Source organism: Castor canadensis, chromosome 14 (assembly GCF_047511655.1).
Source record: "Castor canadensis chromosome 14, mCasCan1.hap1v2, whole genome shotgun sequence".
Taxonomy (NCBI): Eukaryota; Metazoa; Chordata; class Mammalia; order Rodentia; family Castoridae; genus Castor; species Castor canadensis.
The window spans coordinates 18,046,531-18,054,771 of NC_133399.1; the positions used below are offsets into that span (position 1 = coordinate 18,046,531).

Consider the following 8,241-nt stretch of genomic DNA (forward strand, 5'->3'; position numbering starts at 1 on the left):
TTACACCCTGTAGCTGATGAAACGTTTGATGCTTTGTTTCAGACTTGAGATGCAACAATGTATGGGTGTCTCTAATGTTCTGTCTTCCTTTTAAGTTGTTTACTTTGATAATCACTGTTTTGAAAGAGTTGTGGTTTCTTTGTTTTTCCATTCTAGTGATCAAGCATAGGTCCTCATGTGTGTTGTCACACACTCTACCATAAAGCTACCTTCTCATTTTAGATAATTTCTTGATGAATTGATTTAAAGAACATCAGTTTATCAATATGGTGTGGGTGGAGCTCAAATTACATTCTCAAGTGAATGATAGAGTTGTTCATTAAAACCACAGGCTACACAATATATTGTGGAAAATGCAGATGGAGGAATAGAAATTCCCAGTTACATGACACAGGGAATGTCATAGAAAAGATTAGCCATGAAAATTAGTCATATTGTTTTCTATTTCATAGTAATCATCTACAGCACGTGGAATCAACAAATGATACAAGAATTTCAGAATTTCTTCTTCTGTTACTTTCAAATGATCCAGAAAATCAGCCCTTCATGTTTGGACTATTTCTATCCATGTACCTGCTCACCATGCTTGGAAACCTGCTCATCATCCTGGCCACCATCTCAGACTCCCATCTGCTCACACCCATGTACTTCTTCCTCCACAACCTGTCCCTTGTGGACATCTGCTTCACCTCCAGCACTGTCCCAAAAATGCTGGTGAATATCCAGACACACAGCAAAGTCATAAGGTATGAAGGCTGTATTGTCCAGATTTATTTTTTCACATTATTTGTAGGGTTGGACAACTTCCTTCTAGCAGTGATGGCCTGTGACCGCTTTGTGGCCATCTGTCACCCTCTGCACTATACAGTCATCATGAAGCCCCAGCTTTGTGGATTGCTGGTGCTAGTGTCCTGGATCATAAGTGATCTGAATTCCTTTGTGCAAAGCTTCATGGTCTTGCATCTTTCCTTCTGTACCAACTTGGAAATCCCACACTTTTTTTGTGAAACACACCAGTTGGTTCACCTTGCCTGTTCTGATACTTTCTTAACAATATGGTACTCTATTTTGTAACTGTTCTGCAAGGTGGTGGACCCCTAACTGGAATCCTTTACTCTTATTGTAAAACAGTTTCCTCCATCCGTGCAATCTCATCTGCTCAGGGGAAGTACAAAGCATTTTCTACCTGTGCATCTCATCTCTCTGTTGTCTTTCTATTTTATTCTACACTCCTTGGAGTATACCTCAGCTCTTCTGTTAATCAAAACTCACATTTGAGTGCAGCAGCCTCAGTGATGTACACTGTGGTCACTCCCATGTTGAACCCTTTCATCTACAGCCTGAGGAATAAGGAGATCAAGAGAGCACTAAAAACACTCTTTGACAGACTAACCATGAAAGATCTCATTATACTGGATCTTAAAAATGCTATTGAATGTAAGACTAGTTAGCTTATAATATTTTGAACAGATTTTGGAAGTACATATTGTTTTTCTAGAATGTTATTAACTTTGATTTCAGCTTTTCTTTAAAATTTATGTCTTGATTAATCAAGATCATATTGTTAGGAAGGGGATTCCTATTCCTCCGAGAGACAAAGAGTCACGTGTGAATGCAATCTACAAAGCAGAGTTTATTGTGCTGGCTAGCCAGGGTCGAGCTCCCACACGGACACGCAGGACCGGTTAGGAAAACACGACCCTGAGCCTCTTTATGGAATATCTTATATAGACCATTACCTGCCGTTACAACAAAAGCCCGCGCAACAGTTAACCAATGATTTTGTAACATCTCATGCAATTTCAGCCTATTGAGTAAAAGGTCAGCAGTTGCACGCATATTTTCGTTATCAACATTGAGCAAGCAGGCAGAGCCCATCTTGCACGTACATCCCGTTATCTTTCGCAACCTGCTCACATTCCTCACATTCTATATGCCTGAGCTGAGCCCTGCTGCTCTGCTTATCTTATCTACACGGGGGCATTTGGTACCGGTTTCGCCAACAGGGGGGTGGGGTGGATTCCTATTCCTTTCTATATATATATATATATATATATATATATATATATATATATATACATACACATACATACATATATTTGTATTTTCAATAGTGGAACTGTTAGAGAAGACTAGGAGAGGAGGTGAAGAAGAAGGGAATGGTATTGAGTGAATAATATTGATGTAAATCACATCAGTGTAGGAACAAAACACTCTGAAAACTGATTGGACCATAGATGTTAAGGGGAAAAGGATAAGGAAGAGTAATAGAGGGTTTAGACTGATTTTAAATAGTATATTTTTTGGGTAAAATACCAAGGCAAAACATCACTGAACATTGAACAGTCCCTCAAATAATGAAGAATTGGGGTGTAAAACAGGTCATGTTAAAGGAAGGGTACTAGTGGGAGGGCTAGAGTAAATAAAGAAGGAAAGGCAGAGTTGAGGTACTTTCTATGCATGTATGAATATGAAAACTCTAAAGCTGTTGAAGTCATTATAAGAAGGGGTAGAAGGAATAGTGAGAAAATGGAGGGGATAAACAAATCCATGCTATATTTATGGAAATGTCATAACAAAACCCCTGTACAACACTTGTATACTAGTAAAAATGTTTTTAAAAAATCAAACTTATGTACTGCTAAGCTTTCTGTTCTCTCTTCTCTCTAAACACTGTCCTCCTATGTCATTTTCATAGCTGCTGCAAGAAAGCTTGAATTCCTGGTGTCTTGAGATTTCAGTCAACAAGTTTTCTTGCAATCATTCATAATCTTTTGCCCAAAAAGTGATCCCCATACAGTCTCCTTTAAATACAGTTATTTCCAATGACCATGAGTAACACAGCAATAGTAGATGTCGCCTTTAAACACCAGAGCACAAGCCAAATATACAAGTAAGCAGGTGAGAATAGTTGCCTTCCTTGATGGTCCACTTGATTAATGTCAAGATCATCCATTGTTGCATAAAAACTGTTTTTAAAATGTTTAATATAATGCCTGTGTTCTCAATGGGACTACATGGGAAGAACTTGCTCTGAGATTGCCTGGTAGACTTATGTGTCTGTAGTCAGCTGTGGATTAGCCTTGGGCTATCAACTGATTTTGGCTGGGCATTCTAATACACTGGGGACTCAGGTGAGCCTAGGGACTGACCTTAGGTGGATCTAGGGTGGTTTTGTTTTTCAGAAGTGGCTTCTCCTCCCCACACCCCCTCCTCTCCGTTAGATTGTTATGGTCAAGGCAAGAGTCCAACACAGACTAGTGGAATTCCCCCTTAAGGTAATAGTAGCACCCTGGACCCTTCCAGTCACCCTGATTCCTGGCCCTAATGAGGTGAGGGGCTTTGCTCCAACATGATGCTTTACCTATGGCAGGCCCAAAGTAGTGCATCTAAGAGACCACAGACTGAAACCTTTCTCTGAGCCAAAGAAAACCTTTCCTCCTTCTAAGTTGATTATACTAGTATTTTACCATGGAGACAGAACGCTGACTGACACACTTTGCTTAATCACATCTGCAAAATCCCTTTGCATGCAAGATAAAGTGACAGTCACAGGATGCAGGGGTTAATGCTGTGATACATGTGGGGGACTATGATTCTATCATGTCTACCATCCACCAGGCATCTCTGACCCAAGAAAGTTTATGCACACTTGCTTGAACACACATGAGTGCACATACACACACATTCTGAAACGCAAACATAAGAACATCCAATAACGTAGTTATCACCTTGCCTGCTTGCTTGGAGTGGCCAGAAAACATCTTCTCCAAAGGCCAGGTTTAAACGCCTTGTGCATCATAGGCAGATGGTCTTCATAATGACTCATCTCTGTCATTATAAGTGTGCAAGCAGTCACAGGCAGTTCATAAATGAATAGCAGTGTCTGTCTTCCAACAAAATTTTATCCATTGGTAACAAAATGTGAACTTCTTGGAAATCAAAACCACAATTAGATAAATCTCCCACCTATGAAAATGAATATCAGAAGACCAACAGCCATGATCTTACTCTTAAGTGGAATCAAAATTGAGAGTAGAATAGGAGCTACCAGAGGATAGATATGGATGGAGGGAGGAAAGTGTAGAGAGGTTGTCCAATGGTAGAGAGTTACCATTAGATCCAAGGAGAAAGTTCTAGTGCTCTGTTGCACAGTTGGTGACTAAAGCTAACAAAAATGCAGTACATATTTTAAAAAACTAAAAAGGATTTTGAATGGTTCCATGTAGCACAAAAAATGGCATATGTTTCAGTTGATTGATATGCTAATTAATCTGGATTGCTCTTCACACCAAGTATATATTTATGAAAATGTGTTACAGTGTACCACAAGTATGTACAATTAGTGTATGTTAAACAAAAATTCAAACTATAACTTTATTAGTGTATATTACTTGTAAAAAGAGGTTTCATTGTGGTATTTCCATATGTGCCTGTAACATATATACATCATATTAGCCATATACTCTGTTACCTCAGCTTGCCTTTCATGTCCCCACTTTGTTTTACAATTTTAATGTGTTTCATTATTTAAAGTTAGCATGTTCATTTGATGTGTTCCCATCAGGTTCAGCATCCATCTCCCTCTCCTTTCCCTGTCTATCTTATCCCTGGGTCCACCCCAAACAGGCCTCCTTTCACGTTCATGCTGTATGTTTCTTTCAAGTCTAGATTCTGCCTATGACAGAAAATATGTTTTCCTTCTGAGCCTGACTTACTTAGATTAATATAAACTCTGATTTCATCCATTTTTCTGCTAATGATATAAATTCATTCTCTGTTTCTGGTTTAAATAATCTGTTGTGTAAACACCATATTTTCATTATGCATTCATCAGTTGATGGGCACCTAAGCTGATTCATAGCTTGGCTATTGTTTGTAGTGTTGCTACAAGCATGGGCCTGCACATGTCTCTATTGTATGCTGATGTACATTCCTTCCGGTGTAAGCTCAGGAGTGATAGAGCAGGACGATTTGTAGTTCTATTTTTAGTTTTTTGAGGAACTTCCATAACAATTCCCATAATAGCTATACTAATTTACATTCCCACTAACAATGTACATGAGTTTCTCTCCCCAATCCACTGGTATTTGTTCTTTGTTTTTCTTGATGAAAGTCAATCTGACCTGGGTGAGATTGAATCAGGTTCATTTGAGTATGGGCTATTAGTTGTTGGGAGAATCTTTACTGCTTCACATTCATAGCTTGTTGGACATTTATTTAGGTGTTAAAACAGCACAGACTCTTGGTCAAATTTTGATTGTTCCAATGCATACAGAAGTTCATCCACTTTTTCATGACGTTCTAGTTTGAGTGTAGGTTTTCAAGGCATTCCATAATACTTTTCTGGATTTCATTGGTATTTTTTATGTCCACTTTTTAAAACTGTATTTTATTAATTTTTGGTTTTTTTCCCTCCTCTTCTGAGTCAGAATGGCTAAAGATTTTATTTGTCTTTCAAAGAAACAAATTTTATTTTGTTCACTCTTTGTATATATTTTTTGTTCTCTCTTTCATTGATTTAATTGAGAATTTCAATAAATGACTTTCTCCTTAGCACTACCTTTGCTGTAAAACTCATAGATTCTGGTAGTTGTGTTTTCATTTTCCTTTGAATATAGGGATGACTTTCCTACTTTCTTTAATTATCCATTGATTGTTCAAACGTGTGTTGTTCAATCTGCATAAATATGAATGGATTTTGTGCTTTTCCTTGCAATTAATTTCTAATTTTATTTCTTTATTGTCTATTAGGGGATTATTTTGTATTTGTTATGACCTAGGATATATGTGATCTATTTTGGGGAAAGTTCCATGAGATGCTGAGAAAAGATGTTTACAAACTCTGGCTGTAGGATGGAATAGACTACAAATGTCTGTTGGGTCCATTTCATTCGTGGTTTTGTTAGTTTTAATACAGTTTCTTTATTTTATAAATTTTTAGTAAGATATATTCATTATACAGGGGGTATTCATAGTGAGAATTCCAATTAGATTTACATTGTATATTATTTACTGAGCACCCATTTTCTCTCCCCCTCAGCTTCTCCTCAAGTCACTTATAGTAATTGCAAATGGTTTCTTAGTTCTATTTTGTAAAGGTATATGAAGTTCATCTACCAAATACTATCACCTTAATCTCCTTTCTTCTCCCCCTCCCACTAGTACCGCAACACATACTGTTCCTATTTTACAGACATGGTTTTCATTATTAATATTTAAGTTGGCATTCAAAAAGGTGTCTAAATGTATGCCCACTGTGGGTGTAATTTACTTTGGTCCTTTGACCCCACCCAATAGTCTCACTTTCCACTTTGTCTCCCACCACCAGTTTGTGTCTGAATGTTCTGTCTATAGATGAGACTGAGATTTTGAAATCTACCTCTATTATGCTGTCTGGACCTATCTGTTCCTTCAAACTCAAAAGTGTTTGTTTTATGAATTTGTAATGATGTTCAGTGCATGTAGCTTTAGAATTGTAGTATCATCTTTCTGAATTGGCCCTTTCATATATCATGAACTTTATCTCATCTGACTGATATTTGAGTAAAATCTGCAGTGTACTCATGCTTTCTTTCTGTTTCCACATGCCTGGTAATTTTTTACTAACCATTAGCTTTTGCTTGGTGTGTCTTCAGTTTTGAGGTGTGTTCCTTGCAGAGAACAGATTGTTGGATCTTGCTTTTTGATTCAATCAGACAGTTAGTGTCTTGTGATTGGGGAGGTAAGTCCCTTTACATTTAGGGTTATGATAGATTTTTATTGATTCTTGTTTTTCTGTTGCTTATCTTTGAGATTGCACCTTATGTTGATTATTCTTTACTTTTGGCTTTATTCAACTTTGGATTTTGCTGGTTAACCAAGTTGATAATGTTTACTAATTGCCTCGTTCTTGTAGGTTCATTAATTCCTCCTTTAAGCTTTTTTCTTTTCTGTTCTCTCATATTTGTGATTGTTTTTCATCCTCTTCTCTGTGAATTATTACCAAATGTACTATAGGCTTGGTAGACATAAATCACTGTAGCTTACCCTTATCTTGGAAGGTCCCTATTTCTCCATCAAGATTGAAGGATAGCTTTACTGGATATACTATTCTTGGATGACAGTTTGAATTATATTGTTCCATGCTTTTTTGGATTTTATTGTATGCACTGAGAGCTCTGAGGTGATTCTTATGCTTTTTACCTTGGATGTAAGCTGGTATTTTTCTTTTGAAATCTTTAGTATCCTTTTTTTGTTCTCAACTTTTGACATTTTTAATTCTGATCTGATATGGAGTTGTTCTTTTCTGGTCATGTATAAAATGCCTCATGTACATTACTGTCTATATTATTGCAGAGATAAGGGAAAGTTTCTGCTATGATTTCATTGAATAGGATTTCTAGGACTTTACTTTGCATTTCAGCTCCTTCGTCCACCCCATGAATTCTTGGGTTGGATTTTTGATCATATCCCAGAGTTATTATATGTTGTATTCACATACATTCATTTTTGTGATTATTTGTATGAAATAGTTCTGTGATATTCTACTCCAACTCTGATATTCTTTATTCTGCTAATCTTGTCTGTTGATAATACTATTCACTGTGGTTTGTATTTGATTTTTTTAAGTTTCCATTTGTAAATGTGGTTCTTGGATATTTTTCATAGTTTCCATTTCCTTGCTGAATTTCTCTTATATGTTGCTAACTTTCTTGTCTCAGCCTTGGATTGATTTCCAAACTTCATTTATCTTTTTATTTGAATCCTTATTGACAAGATCAGTCATCATTTTTAACAGTCTTCTGATTCTCTCTCAGACACTTGGGACATTCATTATCCTTAGATTCACATATTGACTTATGTTGGGAGCTTAAAGTAAGAAATTACCTTAGTTTTTTCATATTCAAATTTCTATGCTGTGTTTTGTACATAAGTTGGTCTGTTTCCTTTTAGGTTCTTGTGTATAGAGATAACTTTCTGGATAAAAAAAACTAACAATTTTAAATGAGGAAGGAACAATTGTAAACCTTACCTACCTACCCAATAAGGTTATATAAGAGCAAAATTCTGGTTTCTATGGGGATGATTGTGGACTTAACTCAAGATAAAATATATATTTGAAATGGACTATTATGGAGGGTGGGCACAGGGAAGAGAGGTGACCAGGAATGATGGAAAAAAGTGGAAGTATGTTAAGGAGATAATAATAACAGAGAGCTTGATATTGTTATAACAGGGAGATTGAGAATGATGTGAGGA

General features: G+C 36.6%; 1 pseudogene; it reads left to right on the forward strand.

Annotated features, from left to right (window-relative positions):
- Window positions 1–546: 546 nt before the first annotated feature.
- On the forward strand, window positions 547–1,451 carry LOC141416127 (olfactory receptor 7A10-like; annotated as a pseudogene).
- Window positions 1,452–8,241: the final 6,790 nt, after the last annotated feature.